The 20351-nt window shown below is 59.4% G+C and overlaps 1 protein-coding gene across 4 annotated transcripts in view; it reads left to right on the forward strand.

Annotated features, from left to right (window-relative positions):
* The window catches only part of ANKRD11 (ankyrin repeat domain 11), a 172194-nt gene that overhangs the window by 48859 nt on the left and 102984 nt on the right, over window positions 1-20351 (forward strand). For all 4 annotated transcript variants that reach the window (XM_044255538.1, XM_044255540.1, XM_044255539.1 and 1 more), the window contains exon 2: window positions 13747-13827. The gene's annotated coding sequence lies outside the window, so the exon portion shown is untranslated. The remainder of the gene's footprint in view (window positions 1-13746; window positions 13828-20351) is intronic.

The raw sequence follows: 20351 nt of genomic DNA on the forward strand, positions 1-20351 counted from the left end.
ATTTGGGACCCCACTTGGGTCCCTCCCTGTGTGCTGTGGGCACCCCTCACGGTGTTTCAGACTGTTTCCGGGTTTTTCCTTGTGGTCATCTGTGATCAGTGGCTGCTTGACCGTTGTGGGGCGCCAGAAACCGCCGCTGGGAGACCGTGAACGTCCCTGAAAGACGTATGTGTCCCGCATCTCTGTCGCCTCCTCGGGCCTCCGCTTCCCGAGGCGCGGCAGGTTAGCGCAGTCACTGCCTGCAGGGGCCCCACGGCTTCGGTGAGAGCGAGTCTCCGTGCCGCCCCTCGGGGTCCGACGCTGGGGGGGACTGAGCCGAGGCGGAGAGCCGTGGCGGGGGCAAGCCTCTCGCGCCGGTGTGCCCGGCGGTGAGCGCCAAGCGCGCGTCCCTGAAGGACACCAGACGCGCCGCTGCGGTGCGCCCGCGGCCGAGAGCAAGCGGGGCAGCCGTGGTCTTGGACGGGTGTGCGTGGAAGCCGGCCCCGGCCGCCGCCGTCCCGTGAGCCAGAGCCTCGGCCCCAGCCGCGCCCGGCCTCTTGGGTTCCGTGAAGGCTGAGGGAGGCGAGGACGCTGCGTTGCGAGGGCTTCGGGCCGCGCCGGCCGGTTCGGGAGGTCGGAGGAGGGAGGCCGCCTCTGTCCCGAGAGCCGCCCGTGGCGCGGCGGGACGTGCACGCGCAGGCGGAGCCGCAGCTCCCGGTCCAGAAGGCCCGGCAGAGGCCACGGCCGAAGGCGGCTGCACTGAGCGGAGGCGCAGCGCAGACGAGACAGGCTTCTGGGGACGAAGACGCCATGAAGGACGGTCACAGACGGGGGAGGTCAGGGCCTGGCTGACCCCCAGCTGCAGAGGACAGGCGGAGGCCCGCACGGGGCGGAGGCGGCGGTGGCCGAGGCCAGGGCTGGGACAGCCCCGCGCGTCCCCGGCCTCCGTGAGCTGCGCTCTGTGCGCGGAGCAGGGACGCCCGGGTGACGGCTCGTCTGCCGGCGACAGGGTTTGCGGACCGGCGTAAGCCCGCTGCTGAGATGGCCGCGCAGAAAAAAGGGTTCTTTCCAGAAATCCTGCTGTCCGTTGACAGCGTCCCGGGCCGTCTGGGATCTCTGCCGGACACGGGCCGTGAGATACGTCTTCACGAGCGACTGCGGGGGCCGACGAGGTAGCGACAGGTGGGGGAGGGAGAGAGCGGGAGTCAGCGGTGGGGCCCGAGGACGGGGCCGCCGGCCGCCGCCTGCCGACAGAGCGGAGAGGACGGGGTGAGCGGAGCCGCCCTCGTGAGGCGGACTGTGCCGGGGACGCCACGTAGACTGAGGGCGTGGGGCCGCAGGGCTCAGGAGGGACGCCCTGCGGTGGGCGAACTGTCACCGGGCAGGGTGGCCTGCCGCAGAGGGATCGTGGAAGGAGGAGCCGTCGAGGGGTCACGGGGGGCGCCTGGCTGGCTCGTTCGGAAGAGCATCCACTCTCTCCGTCTCCGTCTGGCGGTTGTGGGGTGGAGCCCCACATTGGGTGTAGAGTTTGCTTCAATAAGTAAATATTTGGGGCACCTGGGTGGCTCAGTGGGTTAAAGCCTCTGCCTTCGGCTCGGGTCGTGATCTCAGAGTCCTGGGATCGAGCCCCGCATCGGGCTCTCTGCTCAGCGGGGAGCCTGCTTCCTCCTCTCTCTCTGCCTGCCTCTCTGCCTACTTGTGATCTCTGTCAAATGAATAAATAAAAAATCTTTTAAAAAATAAGTAAATATTTAAAAAAGTACATTCTGTTGTGATAGGTACCGTTGTGACGACTAGAAGGCACATTATTCTCCAGTGGGGGGACATGAGTCCTTTTGAAGGGCTGTGCCAGCTTCTGCAGGACTGTGTCTTCCAAACCGTGCGCCGCGACCTTGTCTGTCTTGATTCGGCAACTTCTCCCTCTCCCCAGGGTATAGAGATGCCTCCTGTGCCTCCTGAACACGCTGTGCCTGTCTGTCCCACGCCGGTTTTGGTGTGCGCTGTGAGGTGGGAGCGGAGTGTTCTCGTTTCCCTGTGGGTGCCAGTCGGCCAGACCTCACGCGCCGGCCCACGGTGCTCCGTGTCCTGATCCAGGACCTCCTCGGGCTTCCTCCGCGCGCCCGTCCTGGGGACACTGTTTGTTGGAGGCTGTCGCGGGCTGTTGCTGGCACCTAGAAATGCAGCTGAGTTGTGCCTGTTCATTCTGTGTTTCGTATCCGGGAACTTCTCTTTCTGCAGGTCGGTGGACACAGCGGCAACCTGAGGCTTTGGGCCGTGGCCGTGAGACTCTGTGGCCTCTGGTCCTCGCTTGCCTCATGTGGACCTTCAGGAAAATAGGCCGCGGCATGGTGGTGCATTGCCGTGGGAGATTGGGGGCCGAGGGTGCAGCGGGCGCAGAGGGGCCGGGAACTTCCAGGGGGCCGCGGCGGTGTGGCCAGGAGGGGGGGCGGTGGGGTGGGGTGGGGTGGGGTGGGGTGGGGTGGGGGCGGTCAGGGAGGCCTGGGGCTGAGAGCGTGAGTTTGCTACGCCAGCGGCGTGCCCGTGTCGGACGTGTGGGATCTCCGGAGAGATGCCACATTTGAGGGAGAAGATTTGGGGGCTGTTTGCTCAGAGGGGACAGTGGTGGCGGCGGGTTAGTGGGCCACCAGGTGAGGGGCGGGGAGGAGTGGGAGGGGTTGCGGGCAGCGTGCACAGCCTAGAGTAGGGGCGCTGCAGGAGGCACGTGGCAACCTCCGTGGCCCTGTTGGTTGTCGCATACGTCACAGGGAGGGACCCGGTGTTCAGGGCAAGCTGTTCCACTTCCTGGTGTATAAGCGAGAGATGTTTTGCAGCCTTGAACTTCTGTTCTCTGGACGTAAGCGCCGTCTTCAGTTCGTGGAGTCAGAGTCGTGTCCTGTCCCCAGAGTTGCAAGGTGACGCTTGTTCAGAGCAGAGGTGTGAGCTATGTGTTTGGTTATGAGCCTCACCTTAAGGCATCTCAGGTAGTTTCTGCCACAGTTTTCGAAAACGGTGGTGTGTGAGTGGAGTTAGATTTGGGCGGCGTTCTCCGTGTGTCCTGCTCCTTGCTTGCGCGTCACCTCGCGGGGAGTGGCCGGCGCTCAGTGTGCCAGCTCACGGTCTCTCCATACCCCTCCCCACATCTCTTTCAAGATACGGTTGAATAAATGTTCGTTAAATTCCGAAGTTTGTTCAGTTAGAGTTGGCAAGTCAGTCCACCTAAACACCGCTTTTTTTTTTCAGGAGTGCCGTCGTTTGACCCTCCCTCCAGGACGTCTCGCTTGAGGGTTTGCTCATCACTTAAGATAATTATAATCACTTTATTGAAACAAATATGTGGCCAGAGTTTTCTCGGTGGCAAGCGTCCTACACCTAGTTACCAGTGTTGAAGACAAACTTGAACTTCGTTCTGAAGGAATCCGCGTGTAGGACTGCTCGGGGTAGGTCAGAGCGAAGGCGTTGCTTGCCCCGTGCTCCTGCGCGCGGATCTGCACTTCAGTCCCTCCTCCTGGGCTGGGCCTTCGTCGTCCGCCGAGTGCCCGTCCTGCTCTGTTCTCCGCACCCGCGGCCGCCGTGGTCGGAGGGTCCGGTCTGACGCTTGCTGTCAGAAAGCTGTGTCTTTCTGTGGGGACTTCTCTGCTTGATGAGGGCGACCTGCTCACTTCAGTCAAATCGAGGACACGCTGAGATTCTCATCAGTAGAAGACACTGTTGCTCCACTTTCGGAGTGGAGCCTCCCCTCCTGTGCTTGCGGTGGCTCCTGTCAGGCTGGCCGGAGGGTGCGTGGGGCTGGGCCGGCGTCCCTGTCCGCAGCAAGCGCGTCCTCGAATGGCCCCGTGGTAGCGCACGCGTCCTTCTGGAGCTCTGGGGGCGGCGCTCGCGTGTTGAAATTGCGTCGAGACGCGTCCTTCCTCGAACCGACAGCGCTGACGGCAGCTTGGCTTGTGAGGGTTGGTGCGCTGGGGGCGGGACGCGGGCGCTGGGCCCCCGGCAGAGGGCCTGTCCTGCCCCCGCGCCCCCCGCGGCTCCCTAGCTCTCGCACGTCGGTGCGGTGCTCAGGGTGGGCGTCCCCCCAAACCCAGGACCCCAGCAGGAGGTAACGCTCACACCTCGGACGGCCAGGATCCAGAAGACTTTCGATTCTCCTCCTCACCCACCACGAGTCTGACTTCGCCTTTAGGAAGGAAGGCTTTGATCCTGTCCTGGAGAGCAGACTCGGGCCCAGGACCCCAATGTCGTGGGGTGTGGCAGCCGACCCGTTCCCCTTGGGGTCCTGTTGCCCGATGGGCGGCCTCCTGCCTGCTGCCGGGGGCGCGGGTCCTGCTGCGGCCCGGCCACTCCGGGCTCCTGGGACTTGGTGGGATCTTGTCATGGCAACGGCCTCTTCCTCACACGAGGCCTTTTCAGCTTATTTCAAAGGGAAGGGTGGCGAGAACTCCCGAGTTTGAGCAACACTGCTTTCTGCGGATTATTTCCGTGATTGCATCGTGGGGTTGGGGTCCATGATTCTTTGTTAGAGTGGCTTGGGAAGCATTTCACAAAAATACCAATTTTGTTGTCCTCACCTCCCCCCTCCCCGAGTGGCCGGACTGCCACGTTTCTGGGGGCGGGACACAGGGGAGACAGCACGGGGTTGGGGTCTCTGAGGCCCCGCGCACGGTCCCCGCAGCCCCGTTCTGCCTCGGGCGCCTGTTGGCCTGTTTGCAGTTTAGGCCCTTTGTTTCCATGTAGTGGGGGCGGGGGGGGGGTTCCTAAAATTCCAGGAAGCGTCTGCGTTGGAGGCACCTCCCGTGTGGGTCTCCCCCCGCAGGCTCCGTGGTTGGAGAGAAGAGCCAGGGAGCGCGCCGCCCCGTCCTCCTTCGGGGCGCGGGCCTGGCTGTGGCTCTCCCCCGCGTCTGGCCCTTCTGTGCAGGCCTGTGCGCACAGCCCGGCCCTCCCCATTCCTCCCTGTCTCGCTCCCTCCCTGCTCCTCAGGTGGGCGCTTAATCTTGCTTGAGTTGGGGCTAGTGACCTGTTTCCTTTCCGTTTGGTAACAGTCTCTTTGGAAAGCTTGGTTAGGTGGCCGTGAGCTGGGGGAAAAGTCATGTGTGACGTGGCACGCGGAGGTGTTTCTGTGCTGTCGGGAACCGGTAACTCCAGGAAGAGGCGAAGGGACACTTGGGGGTGTGCACGGATCTGTAGGTGCTGCAGAGTGAGAGAGCTCTGGGGGGCCACGGGGCTCAAGACGAGTGGCCTGTGGTCAGGAGGTGGCCTGGCACGGCCACTCACTCGGGGAGCTTACGGTGCAATATGGCTGGGGAAGCCTTGCTCCTTTTCGTATTCTTCATTTCTGAAGGACTTTGTCTGTAAACGACACGTGTTCAAGGTGAGGCTTCATCTGTGTCAGAGAATGTGTGAGCTGCCCGGAAAGGGCACAGGTGCTCAGAGGCAACGTGGAGGTTCGCGGTGACCACACTCCCTGTGGCCTCTCGAGGTCCCCTCGCTTCCAGGCTCACCCGTGCTGCGGCGGGTGGTGCGTCCTTACCCCTCTGAGCGCAGGGTCTCCTCTGCCCCGGGCCCTGGGCTGGAGTGTGTGCCGTGTGACCTGGGTCTGATGTTGGGCTCTGCGGGACCCGGGGGACAGGCTGCCGCATGGGTGGGGGGGGTAGTCGGGGAACGTTTCCTGGGGACAGCAGCCTGCCGGGAAAGTGGGCACCAGTGCCTGAGTCCTGGCTGTGTGAGGAAGTCAGGACTAAGGTGTGATGCTGAGCAATGTACAGGCGCTTGCCCAGGCACAGAGGAGAGGAGGGAGCCGCCTCTGAGTGCAGCCGAGTTTCCTGGAAACTGGAGGAAGTTTGGAAGTGCCGGGGAGGTAGCCCAGGACAGCATCGTTTAGAGCCTGTGCCCCTGTGGCTTTCCGTTAGGGGGTTGCCACACGATGGGTCCTGAGGTCAGCTTGGTAGGCGGCACCCTCTTTAAAAACCAGCCCAAACCAGCAGCCCACCTAGGAGGCACTAGAAAACACTGGGGGCTTTGCACAGCAGAAGGGCTGTTTTGTAAAGACTTCCCTTCGGTTGTGCATTGGTACGTATGTGTATCTCGCATCGTGATGTAAAATGTTTCTTGCTCTGGGTTTGCAATTTGAACCCTCACATTCCTACATGTTCCTTGTTAGTCCAGGGGACCCCCCCCCCCCGCAGGTGTGAGAGAGGTGAATCAGACATGCCAGGTTCAGGTTTCAGCCGTGTGGGGAATGGGTTGGTTGGTGTGTTCGGCTGGAGGAGGACACAGGAGCGGAGAGATGGTGGAGACTGTGCTCGGTTAGGGGCCGTAGGGAGGTGGGTGTGTTTACAAGAGAAGCTGGAGTCACCGAACTCGTCAGGTGGCTTTCCATCGCGACGGGTGCGGCGGGCAGCAGGTGTCCGCCTTGGAGGGTTGTCTGCACCCTGGCCCTCCAGCGGGGGCAGAGCGTGCAGCTGTCCCGGCCGGCTCGAGGGCCCCTCTGCCCGGGATGTGGGCCTGCGCGCGTCTCTGCCGTGGTTGGACTTTGTGCGCTCGCGGGGCCCTGCGAGCTGCAGCGCGGGGACACCGGCCGCGGCGGCGGGGGAGGTGGCCCGGAGAGAGCCGGGAGGAGCAGGTGCAGGAGGCAGAGGTCCTTGTGGAACCGAGTGGTGGTCGAGTCAGCGGGAGGGCAGCGCGGCTGAGAAGCCCGGCCGGGTGAGCGCCAGCCCGCTCTGGGGATGGAGGGCGGCGCCTGCCCTGGGGTGTGAGGCGTGCGGTGTGGCCTCGGACCCCAGCTTCGTGCAGTATTTGCTGTTGTGGGGGGCTCCAGGAGCTGGGCGTGCGCGGGGTGGGGGGTGCTGGGGGTGACCGCTCGAGAGCCTGAGCGGGACCCTAATTTTGAGGCACGGGACTCAGCCTTTCAGAAGGTCAGACGGACGCTCGGAGGTGGTCCTGTTGCAGCGGGGTTAGGGCGCGCGTTAGTGAGGTGCTGGGAGGGCACGGCCCGGGGTAGCGGCGGGGCCACCGTGCTGTGCCCGAGCCCTTGCAGACGCGGGGACGCATCAGAGCTCGCGCGGACGGGACAAGGTGCCGCTCTCCGGGCGCGTCGCCGGCGCCCGCCTGCTGGTCTCCGTCTTCTGTCACCTGTGCTGTCGGCGCTCACGTGGCAGCGGCCTGGAGCGGGGTCCTGGGGCCAGAGAGTGCGTCGAGGTCAGCGGGCGACAGAGCTGGATCTGAGAGCTGGCCCGAGGCTTTGCTGAGAGCCTGGGGCGTGGCTTGGGAGGACGCGGTGGCCCATGTGTGACTGCGGAGAAGGTGGCAGTGGAGGGGACCGTCAGCACACACTCACATGCCTTCCAGACAGAGATCGGGAAAGGGGCCAGACGAGGAGTAAGTTCCTTTTGTTTGTCTTAGGAAAGCGTTTAATTGGTTCTGGTGATGTTCCTTTCATTCCGGGGGGCTGGCGAATACCGCTTCAGGTGAGTGGGCAACCCCGCGGGGCTGGGTGGGCTGGGGCTGCAGCGCGGAGCCCCGGGTACGTCGTTGGTTCCCGGCGGCAGGCCACGCTCCGCCGAGACCTGGCTGCTGCTGCCGCGGGGTGGTCCGGGCTGCGCAGGCCCCCCCTCACCCCACCCGCCTGTGCATCGTTCTCTGCATCTTAGTGGTTAAACTCGACAAAGTATTGCCTCGGGCTCCTGTTCTGGGGGGTGCGGGGAAGAGTACGTTGACGGAAAAGGGTGAGTTATTTTTTAGGATTTTGTTGCGAAGTCATCTCTGCAGCGGCCTGGTGCTGGAGCTCAGAACGGGAGCGAGAACGCGTGCTCCACGGCGGCCCCGCTGGGCGCCCCGACAGGCACGTATTCTTTGTTTTGTTTTTTTTTTTTAAGGTTTTATTTATTTGTCACCGAGATGGAGCACAAGTAGGAGAGGGAGAAGCAGGCTCTCCGCGGGGCAGGAAGCCCGACGTGGGGCTCAGTACCGTGACCCCGGGATCAGGACCAGAGCCGAAGCCGCTTAACCGCCGGAGCCAAGGTGTATTCTTAGAGGAAACAAGGTTAGGTTGGCGCTGAGGAATCTTAAACATTTAGAACTGACTTGGTTTATGGATTCTCAAGTCTTACTCCCTTTGTTGTTGTTGGTTTAAAGATTTTAGTTACTCGTCAGAGAGAGTGAGCGAGCACACAGGCAGGGGAGAAGCTTCTGGTTATCTGCTTATCTGCTTATCCAGAAGCCCGATGCGGGGCTCAGTCCCAGGGCCCTGGGATCATGACCTGACGTGAAGGCAGGTGTCCCAGAAAATCTCCCTTTTAAGAAAAAAAAAAACCCTGGAAAACTTCGATAGTTGTGTGAGTTGCAGTAGATAGGATGTTGACAGGAAAGCACTTGTGATTCCATCAGAATCTGGGGCTCTCCGCGGCGAGTGCCGTCTTCACCACGGGGAGGCCGGCAGCCGCGCATTGACCACTTGCCCAGGCCGCCTTCAGTTTGTGCCGGCAGCGCGCGCCTCCTGGGCAAGTCTTCGCCTCTTCGGTTACCTCTGTCCCCGAGTATTTAGTTCTTTTTGATGCTGTTGTAAAAGGTGTTGCTTCCTTGATTTCCTTGTCGGATTGTCCCTTGCTGGTGCGTGGACGTACAGCCGATTCTGTCTGCCGGCCTTCGACCCTGCAGCCTTGCCGCATTGTGTCATTTATTTGCTCTCACGGTGTTTTGTATCTTTTTGGGTTTTATATTCCTTTTTCGAGGTGAGTTTTGTAGCTGAACAGTCCCGTTTAAAAGCTCAAGCTTTTCAAGTTCAAAGCAAAGGTTCAAGCTTTTGCTGTGTTTGGTGGCAGGTGGCTTTGGGTTTCCTGTCTCTGTCCCTGGCGGGATGGCTTCGTCGCTTCTGTTAAGCTCTGTCGCTGCAAGTCTTGCTGTCCTGGGACGGGACTAGAGAGCACTTGCGTGCAGTGAAGGGAACCCCGTCTGGTACCGAGTTCCTGTTCAGCAGAAGGCGTCTGGTCCCCAGTGTCCTGTAGTCTGTCCTCAGATTGTTGATGTTGTAGGAGGAGAACAGGTAAGGGTTCTGAGAGAACGCAGAGAAGTAAGTCCTCATTTTGTTGGAGCTTCACACCAATCTGGTGGAGCAGTTGCTGCCCTGGTTTCTGTTATTTTTGTGTGTCCAGTGCCCACGACCCCGTCGCGAAATGGAGAGGTCAGCAGCGCACGGGCCGATAACAGCATAGGCATGTGTCTTTTGAGTTTCGCCCTTTAGGGTGTGATGCTGCTTTGGAGTTCTAGGAGTTTGCTCTGAGCAGGAGCCGCTGGTGCTGTTTCCTGACTTGCACACTCAGGAAAGTTGTTTTCGGTCCTTGTTAGTCGTGATTTCAGTGTGTGTGTGTATTGCCCTGAGGGTGGGTAGGGAGTCCGGGCGCTGGGGGGCCTGTGGACTTATTGTGGAACCACTGTGTGGCTCACTCGGTTAAGCATCTGCCTTTGGCTCGGGTCGTAACCCCAGGGTCCTGGGATCGAGCCCCGCATAGGGCTTCCTGCTTGGTGGGGAGTCAGCTTCACACACACACACACACACACACACACCCGCTCATTCGGTCGCTTTCAGATAAATAAAACCTTAAAAGAAGAGAAAGTGAGTGTGCGCTGGGGGACGGTTGGTGGGTCTGGATTGCTCCTGCCAGGGAAGGGACAGCTGGTGTGGCCCAGCCCGGTCCACGTCCTGCGGTTGTCAGGGCCTGTTCTCGCGGTGTGCTCCTGGTCACTTTCTCGAGTTTGATTTCACGCGTTTATCCTCCTGATTTTCGAGAAGTTCCCAGTTTCTGGTCTGCAGAGTTTCCCTTTTTTGAGTTTCTTTATGGCTACACATACGTTTATTTAAAAAACTCATTTCCGTCATCTCCTTGGCTTTGGCAGTTTGAACGTGAGACCGTCCTCCCTGGACCTTGGTGAGTCGGGATGCGGTGTTGGCTCCTGCTGCGCAGGTGTCCAGAGGGGGCACGTGGGCCCGACCACCTGTTCTGTTCTCGTTCTGCACTGACTCCTGCGCTTTCTTCTGGTAAGGGGCGTGAAGAGAGTTGCCTTGGAGCACTGGTTTTTCTGTTCCTGGCTTGCCTTGTTCTTCAGCGGAAGGGAAGCACTGCACGGAGGACAGAAGCTGAGCGGCGCATTCCTTCTCGTGTCTTGGCCACGCTCGCCTGTCTGCTGTCTGCTCAGCGCCTCCGTTCCCTTGAGCGGGCCCTCTCTGCCGGTCCAGCCAAGAAAGCAGTGACAAAGAGCCCCCGTCATAAAACAGAAAAAGCCCTCAGGAGTCCCCCGCTTGATCCTGGGAGGCAGCCAAGGCCCGGCTGTAGCCCCGACGGCAGGTGGCAGGTGGCCCCACAGCAGAGGGAGGTCTGGGACGCATGCCGCGCTGGGCACCATCGGGGCAGCGACGCCGGTAGCTCGTGGCCCCGCAGAATTCCGTTTGTTCCGTTTGTTCCGTCTGCCACGAAGGTGAGCTTTAAAGTAGGCCTCGCCTGAGGCCAGGTCTGAGGGCTCGCTGTCCCACTTGAGTTCTTGAAGGCTGCATTTTAAGAAAATTTTTTTCTGGTCAAGACTTTGCGTACTTGAGAGGGAGAGAGCGAGCACGTGGAGGGGCAGAGACAGGGGCAGGCTTCCTGCTGAGCGCCGAGCCCAGTATGGGGACCCGATCCTGGGACCCCAAGGTCATGACCTGCGTTGAAGTCAGCCGCTTAACCGACTGAGCCATCCAGGCATGACCACTCTTCCCGCCTGTGAGAACTCCGTGTGCCTTCCTGCTCCCGCGTCCGGCTTCGTGGGTCCGGCTGTGGAGCCGGCCGGCCTGCGTGGGAGAGCTGCCCCCCGCTTCACGTGGGGCTCCTCGTGGGGGCTCAGACCTCTCATCTCTAGCGTGGGGAGAAGAAGGACCCTGACCGTAGGGAGCTGTTGTGAACACTAAGGGAGTTAATACGAGGTCAGACCGCGCGGAATTGCCAGTATTAGGCTCTTTAAAAATGGAGATCATTGTCCATTCACACGCTGTAAGAAATAACATGGAGGGTTCCCTTGTCACTTTGCCCCGTTTCTTCACTGGTAACATTTTCCTTTCTTTTTAAAAAAGATTTTACTTATTTATTTGAGAGAGAGAGAGCGCATGAGAGGGAGAGGGCCAGGGGAGAAGCAGACCCCCACCAAGCAGGGATCAGGACTCGAACCCAGGACCCCAGGACCGTGACCTGTGCCGACGGCAGACGCTGAACTGACCGAGCCACCGGGTGCTCTGTGAGATTTCATTCTTTTTTGGAGCTTTCTAAAAAGCTTTTTCTCTAGTCCTTATGTAGTGCCCAGCTCCTCATAAGAATTAGTGAGATATGGGGCGCCTCTGCCTTCGGCTCAGGTCATGATCTCGGGGTCCTGGGATCGAGCCGCGCATCGGGCTCTCTGCTCAGTGGGGAGCCTGCTTCCCCCTCTCTCTCCGCCTCTCTGCCTACTTGTGATTGAAATAAATAATATCTTTAAAAAAAAAAAAAGAATTAGTGAGATATGAAAGCATAGAAAGAGTTTAAGATCTTGCACCGTTACACTATTCAGAGGTAACCACAATTAATGGTAAAAGTATTTCCTAATTTTTCTCAAAAAAAAAAAAAAAAGTGTATTTTCTTACACAGGTTGTATGAAACAGATTTCCTCAGCACTTGTGTGTGTTGTCTCATCCGTATCGCCAGTGTCATCGGTGGGCACCTCTGGCCATTGTTCTGCCTGGATTCTTGGGGCGTCCATGTGTCGGGCTGGCCTGGCCCTCAGACGTGGGTGGGCAGGTGCCCCGTCTGTTGAACGCTTCCTGTGCTCTCTCCGCCCCCTCAGCTGCGTTGGGTACTGGCTTATCCTGTCCCCACCGATCTCTGTTTCTGGGCTGGGAACATGCTCCTTGAACCACTGTAGCTGCGGTTCTGACGTAAAAGGTGTGTCTGGCCCGTCTGTCCAAAAATGGAGCTTTACCCCTGCCTCGGTGGGAGTCGCGATGGGAACGTGGGTGCCACGTGAGACCGTCTTGCTCTCTTAGAACATTTCTTCGCTGTGTACGCCCCAGAGCGGAGCTTACTCTGCCAAAAGGCGTAAATGTTTTGGAGGCTCTTAATTCGTGTTGCCTTCCAGAAATAATGGGGTCAACTACTAAAATATTTTCCCTTAGAATGAAAAGACCTTTACTCCAGGATTTGGGAGACCTGGGCTCTCCTTCCAGTTTGCCTTTAATTTCGTGCGTGACCACAGACAGCTCCGTGTGCTTTGGCTTCTGCGTCCGTCGGCCGGCAGCCCTGGCCCTCTGCCCGGGGGATCGTGCCCTTCAGGGGACTCTGAGGGTGTCTGGAGCCCTTCTGCTTGTCCCAGCCTGGGGGGGGAGTGCTGCCACACGTGGAAGGCCCGCGTCCTCCTCCAGCGCCCGGGACACAGAGGATGAGCCACCTGTGTCAGTGCTGCTGTGTGAGAGACCTTGGATTCAGACAACCTCCAGTTTTCCTCGGAGTTCCTGTGGTAGCTACTGCCGTCTGCGGGGACATTCATCATGCGTTCTGTGTTGTTCTTTCACCGTCTTCATCAGAAAATAGAAAAGCAGGGACGCCGGGGCGGCTCAGCTGGTTAAACGTCTGCCTGCCTTCGGCCCAGGTCGTGGCCTCGGGGTCCTGGGATCGAGCCGCGCGGCGGGCTCCCTGCTCAGCGCGGAGCCTGCTTCCTCCTCTCTGCCTGCCCGTGGTCTCTGTCTGTCAGATAAATACATAAAATCTTTAAAAATAAAAAACAGGAAATCGAAAAGCTTAAACACATACTGGTTGCTTGTCAGTAGAAGCAAATACTGCACGTCGGAAGCTGCTCTTCTGTGTGGTGGTGAGCAGCCCCTGCGCCCCCGGAGACCGTCGTGCGCCGTCGCGGACACGCGCCCGCCCGCAGCGCGGGTGGGGACCGCGCCAGCCGGTCGGCAGTCTGAGCCCGGACCTGGGGTGCTGCCTTCTGCGGACGGCGCGTCTCACAGCCTTGTCCTTGCCTCCTGCCCACGGAGGGGACGGCCTTACTTACGCCATCCTTGTGATGTGTTTGCAGATGGCAGACGCTCTGTTTTTGATGGGCTCGAGGGAAAGGGTGGTGAAGAAATGCTGTTTTTTTCTCGCTGTTCCTGGCTTGTTTTGTTCTGGAAGATCTCTGAGCTCTCCCAGGGGGTTATACAGCGTTAGTCCGTTTTCTTCATGACATCGCGCTGCGGTCTTCCCTTTCCTCACTGGCGAGGCCGCGGTGCTCACTTGATTTATTTGCTGAGGCGGGAGCCTCCAGTGGAGGCCGAGCATGGGGGGGTAGGTGGGGGCGGTGTGTGCCGTGAGAGGCCAGCAGCGGCAAGTCACTGGGACAGTTTACGTTCCCTTCACCGTGTGACGGGATAGCCATAGAGGATGCCACGCGCGGGGACAAGTCTGTAAACGACCCCCAGGGCCCTAGTCCTGAAGCCGCATCTCCAGGGAGACCAACAGGCGCCCCGAGTGTTCTTTCCTTGACGGCCTTTCGGGCGCCGCTTTCCAGGGAACATCCTGAGAACAGAAATTCCCGTTAGGATAGGGCCCTAAAGCAGATCATCAGGTGAGAGCTCCCTTTATAGCCCAGAGCAGCTCCACACAGCTCTTGCACGCCCGTTTGTGGTGTGGAGCTAAGGGACGCGAAGGAAGGCGGCGAGGAAGAGACGGTGGGTCGCGGCGCCGAGACCGGCCGGGCCGAGCGCGCGGTGTGTGAGCTGCCTGTGCTCTCTCGTTTCAGGACGCGCGCAGCACTGCTCCGGGACGCCCTTGCCGGACGCGGGAGCCGCTTCGCCAGCCTCGGCTTTCAGCTATGCGGTCGGTAAGTACCGCGGCCGCCGCGGCCGTCCGTCCTCCGTCGTTCACGGCTCCGTGCAGGGCGGCCGGATCGTCGCGCCGGCTCTCCCCGTTGGCTCTCGGGGGCTCGGCGCTGCTGGCCCAGCCCTGCGGGTGCTGTGCGGGGCGTCCCTGGGCCGCGGCGCGTCCGTCAGGTCCGTGGCGGGCGGCCGTGGGCTCGAGCGAGGGTCCCGGGCTGCAAAGGAAGTCTGTTCCTGTCCGGCCCCCTGATGGCATCGGCTGTCATCGAGGCGTGGAGCCCACGGCAGCCCAGCACCGGCCACCGGGTCTGGTGCCGCGCGCGCGGAGGAGCGCTGCGCTCCCCTGGCTCTGCTCGGCCCTGCCGTCCTGCGAGCGGGGTTCCTGGTCGTTGGAGGCCGGCTCACGCGGCCGGCGGCTGAGGAATGGGGTCTTCTGCTAGGCTGCCCTGACCGTGCGCTTCCTCCTGGGAATTGCTGGCAAAGTTTTTGAGAGGAGGGGCAGCTGCTTCCTTCAGGACCTGCTCTCCGTCTCAGCACGGGCATTGTTGCTCTGCCACAGAGTCCCCTCCTTGGGAGAAGTGTCGCACTGGCGGGCAGTGTATTTCCTCTGGTAAGTCCACTGAGGACGATAGAAAACCTCCTGATTTGTTTCAGTTTTTCCTACTTGGCCAGGCACGGGTGGTTTCAAAGCAGACTGTCCAGAGGCCTGCTGTCCACTCTATTTTATTGTTCCTAGCAGATTGGAAAGAAACCTTTCCTGCCGCTTCCTTGGTTGAGTGTCCCTGACCCAACAGGACCTGTCCTTTATCTCCACCATCACAGAATCAGGCCACTTGGAACGTGCTTGGCGGTGTCTTTGACTTGACCTCAAGTAGTTCCTTGGGAATGGCGATAAGGTTTGACGGAACAGGAATCTGCGACGTCTCTGACAGGAGGCCTCGCGTTGTCTTCTCTCACTCTGCAGGGTGGTTAGCGGTTAGAAAGAAGCCAGTGTGGCCAGGGCGGGTGTTGGTGGTCAGGTGGGGTAGTGGTGTGCTGTCCAGGGTGGTTTTCCAGGGTGTTTGGGTGCATTCGACCTGGTTGTCCTAGGCATTGGGGCAGCTCTGGGGAGACTCGGCCCAGGAGAGAAGGACACGGTGGGGTCAGAGGGAGAACCAAACCCATTTCCACCAGGAGGCTGAGCTCTGCGGTTTTTTGGAAAGTGTAATATTGGTCTTCACTTACAATGAGGAAAAAGAACATGCTGCCTAAATTAGTTAAGTATTTGGTGATTCAGAATAATGTATTTTTCTGATTAAAAGCAAACAAGTTATTAGTGACTCTTTGCAGGCAAATTCTTGGGTCGGCCCAGTCGGTCTGGTGGATGGAGAGCCGCAGGTGCGTCATCGTTAGAAGAGTTTCTAACGTAGGAAGCACTGTCCCAAGGTGTCTCATGCCGCTTACCAGCGTTGTGAACTGTAAATACTCGGGCAGCATTGATTGTAATAGTCTTCTAAAAAATCGACAGTGTTTAGATTGAATAAAGATCAAGGTTCTCACGAATGTGAGTTCTCCTGGGGGCCAGTGGGTCAAGTGTGTTAGCGGAGCAGGGGGCATTACCGCAGGCGGCTAGCTTGCTGAGGTCAGCCCTCCAGGCCTGCTCCTGGAGTCAAAAGGCAGATTTTTACTTTTATTTATTTATTTTAAGGATTTTGTTTGTTTATTTGAGACAGAGAGAGTGAGAGCAAGAGTGGGGGTTGCTGAGGCAGAGGGAGAAGCATGCTTCCCGCCAAGCAAGGAGCCCGATGCAGGGCTTGATCCCAGGACTCTGGGATCATGACTTGAGCTGAAGGCAGATGCTCAGCCGACTGAGCCACCCGGGCGTCCCTGAATTAGGTTTCTTTCTTTCTTTCTTTTTTAATTTTATTTTTTTAAAAAGGTTTTAATTTATTTATTGGACACACAGAGATCACAAGCAGGCAGAGGCAGGCAGAGAGAGAGGAGGAAGCAGGCTCCCCGCCGAGCAGAGAGCCCGATGCGGGGCTCGATCCCAGGACCCCGGGGCCATGACCTGAGCCGAAGGCAGAGGCTTTAACCCACTGAGCCACTCAGGTGCCGCCTGAATTATGTCTCTAAAAACAAGGTAGCTTCTGAGAGGAGCATGTGGTCATGATAAGGTGTAGGTTTACTGGTCCGCACTTTCCGTAGAGCACCTCTGTTTAAAGTAGGCAGCTGATGGCCTTCTGACCTGATAAAAACATTGAACTGGCAGAGCATAGTCTTGGGGTCCCTGGATGTGAAGCTGAGCGGGGTGCCCTGTGCAGGTGGTGCTCGCTGTCGAGAGGGCTGCGTGGCTGGCCCTTGGCCCGCACCCCCAAGAGCACGGGCTGGAAGTCTTGCCGACAGCGGAAGCCACTGTTGATGTGCTGGCGCACGTTGCGGCTCAGGTTGTGGGGTGCCCCCGACCCCTGCGAGTTCTGCCGTCTGGTATTGAAGCAGAGACAGGCTCTCCCGAGCTCGTCTGGTCGTGGCTGCGGGTCTCCCTGACCCAGCCCCCAGCCCCGTGCTCACGGGCCGCGGGGAGCCGGTTGTGGTCACAGCACACGTGGCTGCCAGCTGGGTTCCACCTGCTGCGGCCGCCGCCACGACCTGTGGGCAGCGCCCGTGTGGATGTGTGGCCCTAAGGAGCTTGTAGGTCCTGATGCTAATCTAGTGCCTTTGCCTTTTTAACAAAGAGGTCTTGTTAGCGTTTAAAAATAGATAACAAAGCACACTTGGCTTCCTTACCAAAGAAACACGCTTAGCTAATTGTGCCAGTATCATTTACTGAATTTTTAAAAAAATACCCTTACAGTCTGCATGTAGGCAAACAGCTTTTCGAATCCCCCCCCCTTTTTAAAGATTCTTATGTATTTATTTGACAGAGAGATCACAAGCAGGCAGAGAGGCAGGCAGAGGGAGAGTGGGAAGCAGGCTCCGAGCTGAGCAGAGAGCCCGATGCGGGGACTCGATCCCAGGACCCTGAGATCATGACCTGAGCTGAAGGCAGAGGCTTTAACCCACTGAGCCACCCAGGCACCCCCATTTACTGAACTTTTGAGGATAAGTTTTTCTTGTATATTTAGAGGTCTAGGGAATATCCTTTGGCTAGCCTCCCTTAAACTACGTTTAAAAGTATAGAATATTAGATCGTATTAAAATGAGATTTCATGGGCGCCTGAGTGGCTCAGTGGGTTGGGCCTCTACCTTCAGCTCAGGTCATGATCTCAGAGTCCTGGGATCGAGCCCCACATCGGGCTCTCTGCTCAGCGGGGAGCCTGCTTCCTCCTCTCTCTCTCTGCCTGTCTCTCTGCCTTCTTGTGATCTCTCTCTGTCAAATAAATAAATAAAATCTTTAAAAAAATTTAAAAAAAAATGAGATTTCATTAAGTGCATGTCTTTTGATTAATGACAAAATAGGTAGTGGGCTCAGACAGCTTTCCCCAGAAGCTCTTGGTCTCCCCCACCGCAGTGTTTGCTGATGGGTAGAACTTTGGTCCTCTTATCCCAGGGGGCTGGGACAGTCGGGGGCAGGGGAGGGTTTGGAGAGCAGGCGGGTCGGAGCAGAAGGGGGAGGCCTGAGCCCACACCCCAGCTGGGACTTGTGGCTGTTGGGGCTGTTTCCCCATGAGTGTTTCAAGCTGGAATGGGCCTCTGAGCTCTGTGGCCCCAGCCCACTGGGAAGGTGTGTGGAGATACCTGCTTGGCCCTGGGAAGGCTTTGTGGGAGGTTCATAACACCTTACTCACTGGCTGCCGATTGCTGTTACTTTCCTTCTTTTTTACTTGTGGGGATTCTCATGGAGCCAATGTTTGTTTTTTTAATACCGTCAAGTTTTAAAGCTGGCTAAGGGGATCTCCTGTTCGCTTAGTATTTGAGGATGGAGAGATGTGCCAGGTCAGCCGTAGAGGAGGTGCTCTAAGCTCTGTTAAAAGTGAGCTGACCCTTTTTCTGAACGTTTGCCTTCCCTTCCTGCTTTGCCTTGCGGGACGGAAGGGCTCCCGTGGCGCAGGGGTGAGGGCTCCGTGCAGCGTGGAGGGGTGCGCTACAGGAAGTTCCGTGTGCACCCCCTTGGTGAGAGGAGGGCGGCGGGAGGGGCCGTGTCGGGGGGTGTGCCGGCTTGCTGGGCCTGAGGAGAACGTAGTCTGGTCTGGTCTCCACTCTGGAGCAGGCGACTTGATGGTCACTGCCCGCGGTCTCCCCTCTGCGGACACGGAACTTGGGTTACCCTTTGTGTCAGATAAAGGGCAGTGGCGGGGTGCAGTGTGCGGTGTTCTGAGTTCGAGATTGTAGTGTTTGGTTCCGCTGAGTCAGTCTCTGCTCTCGCTGCTGCCACTGAGGTCCCCCTGAAGCATGAAGGACCCAGAGATGGAACAAGGCGCTGGCCAGGCTAGCACCTTTGACAAGAAGGCAGAGCCAATCCCTGGTCCTGCCGCTGGGCCCACGATCGGACCAGCCAGTGCCTGTGGCGTGGGAGGGGAGGGTCTGGGCCGCGTGGGCGTGGATGTGTGCGGAGCTGCGGCGGCCGTGCAGTGGCGTCCCCCGTGCGCGGCGTCTCACGCTCAGGAGACCCAGTGTGGAGAGCAGGACGTGTTGACTCGGGCGGTGGGCGCTGCCCGGACGTGGCTCTCGTGTGACCCCGTGTCGGGCTCTGCTTGCAAACCCCGGAGACTGTGCGCACAGTGTGTGTCTGCTTCCCCGATGGCGGCCTCTCCGCGCTCCCCTTCGTAGCTCTGTGCTGCCTCCCCTGGGCTCCGAAGTCCCCGCCTTGGGCCTGGGTGCAAGCGCCTGCAGGCTCAGAGGGCATCCTGCTTGGGAAGAAGCAGGAAAAGGGATAAAGAAGGAAGGGAGCTGAGCAGAGCCTTCTTGGGAAGGGAGACGACACTTTCCTTTTACAGCTTTTGACTTTGTTGACCTTTTGTGAATGGATGATTTGTTTTTTGGAAAAAAATAAACCCGGGGGTTCTTGTCCACCTCTGAGGGTGTTAGTGCGTGAGGACGGGAGCAGCCGCGGTCTGGGCCCTGAGTATTTTTGGACGGCGAGGGGCAGAACCAGAGCAGCAAGTGGAGGCCGTGCTCTCCCGCGGCGCTGGGCCTCCGTGGGGTGCGTGCTCGGCGGCAGCGGCACGCGTGGGGCCGCCCGCTGCACCTGCCCCTGCCCCTGCCCCGCGGGCCTGGCTTGGGTCGCTCCCGCCGCTTCCCTGCGTCCTCCTCTCTGTGCACACTCTCCGTCTCCTGCGTACGGCCGGCCTCTTTACCGCTTACTCCTGTCCCCGTGTTGCTAGTGGGAACCAGAGTTCCGAACGTGGCCTCCTCAGGGCCGACGGGATGCGGCCTGGAGGTGCGTGCGCCCCCCAGAGTCTGGTTCCCTGGTGCACTAGTTCATGCCCACCTCAGCCCCGCAGCAGGACAGCAGAGGAGAGTTAGAATTGAGCTGCCATGTCGTTGTGAGCAGATTTGATGAGAGATCTGAGGCGATGCCGACGTGGTGGCCCTGCACTCCTTTCCCCCGTGTCTCCGTTTGTACGGCAGTCTGACACAAGGGACCTCGGAAGGCTTGCTCTTGGCGGTGGCTTGTGTCACTGACGGAGCGCAGTGACGTCGCGAGGGCTGGGGCCCGGTTCCGGGAGCCCGGTGCCGTGGAGAGCTGTCGCCAGCACGCGGTTTCCTGCGGGAGCTCCGTCCCGGGCGGCCCGCCCGCTGTCGCTGTGCACCGGCGCCGTCGGAACAGAACCGCGCCTCGCAGCCGTGCCCGCCGCGGCCGCGGCTCCTCGCGTGGGTGTCGGGGGACTTGGGGGAGCGGCCCTGCCGTGTTGTGTCTGCAGCTGCGGACAGACGGCCGCCATGTCCCCCCACACGGCAGTGGCGGCCGGGTCCTGACCTAGTGGTTGATCCGTCTGGCCTTCTCTTTTTAAGTTAAATGGAAGACGCAGTTTTGTTGTGTGAACAAGGAAGTTACTTTCTTTGCTGTTTTGTCTGTGCTCTTGGTGGTCCTGGCACTGGTGAGGTGGGGTTGGGGCAGGGAGAGGCGCGTTGCAGTGGTCGGTCCTGCTGCGCCCAGTCCATCGTCTCTGCTCTGGCCACCCCCCACCCCCGGTCTCTCTGGCTGCTGATGTGGTGGCCTGGCCTGTCCGTCACCCTGACGTCATGGTCCCTCACCTCTCCTCTTCATGCCCTCTGCTGCTGCCTCTTGGGAGCATCTTTTTCTGGGCAGTGGGGCAGCCCGGGGCGGGAGCTTGTTGGCTGTGCTTGGTGAGCTCAGGGGGGACACTGAGGCCTATCTGCTTGAATGGAGTCTTTGTCCTGATCGTTCGTTTGTTTGTTTTGTGTAAAGGTCTTATTTATTTGTTTGGCAGACAGAGATCACAAGCAGGCAGAGAGGCAGGCAGAGAGAGAGAGGAGGAATCAGGCTCCCCTCGGAGCAGAGAGCCAGACGCGGGGCTCCATCCCAGGACCCCGGGATCATGACCTGAGCCGAAGGCAGAGGCTTTAACCCTCTGAGCCCCCCAGG

This window comes from Neovison vison, chromosome 7 (assembly GCF_020171115.1).
Source record: "Neovison vison isolate M4711 chromosome 7, ASM_NN_V1, whole genome shotgun sequence".
NCBI lineage: Eukaryota > Metazoa > Chordata > Mammalia > Carnivora > Mustelidae > Neogale > Neogale vison.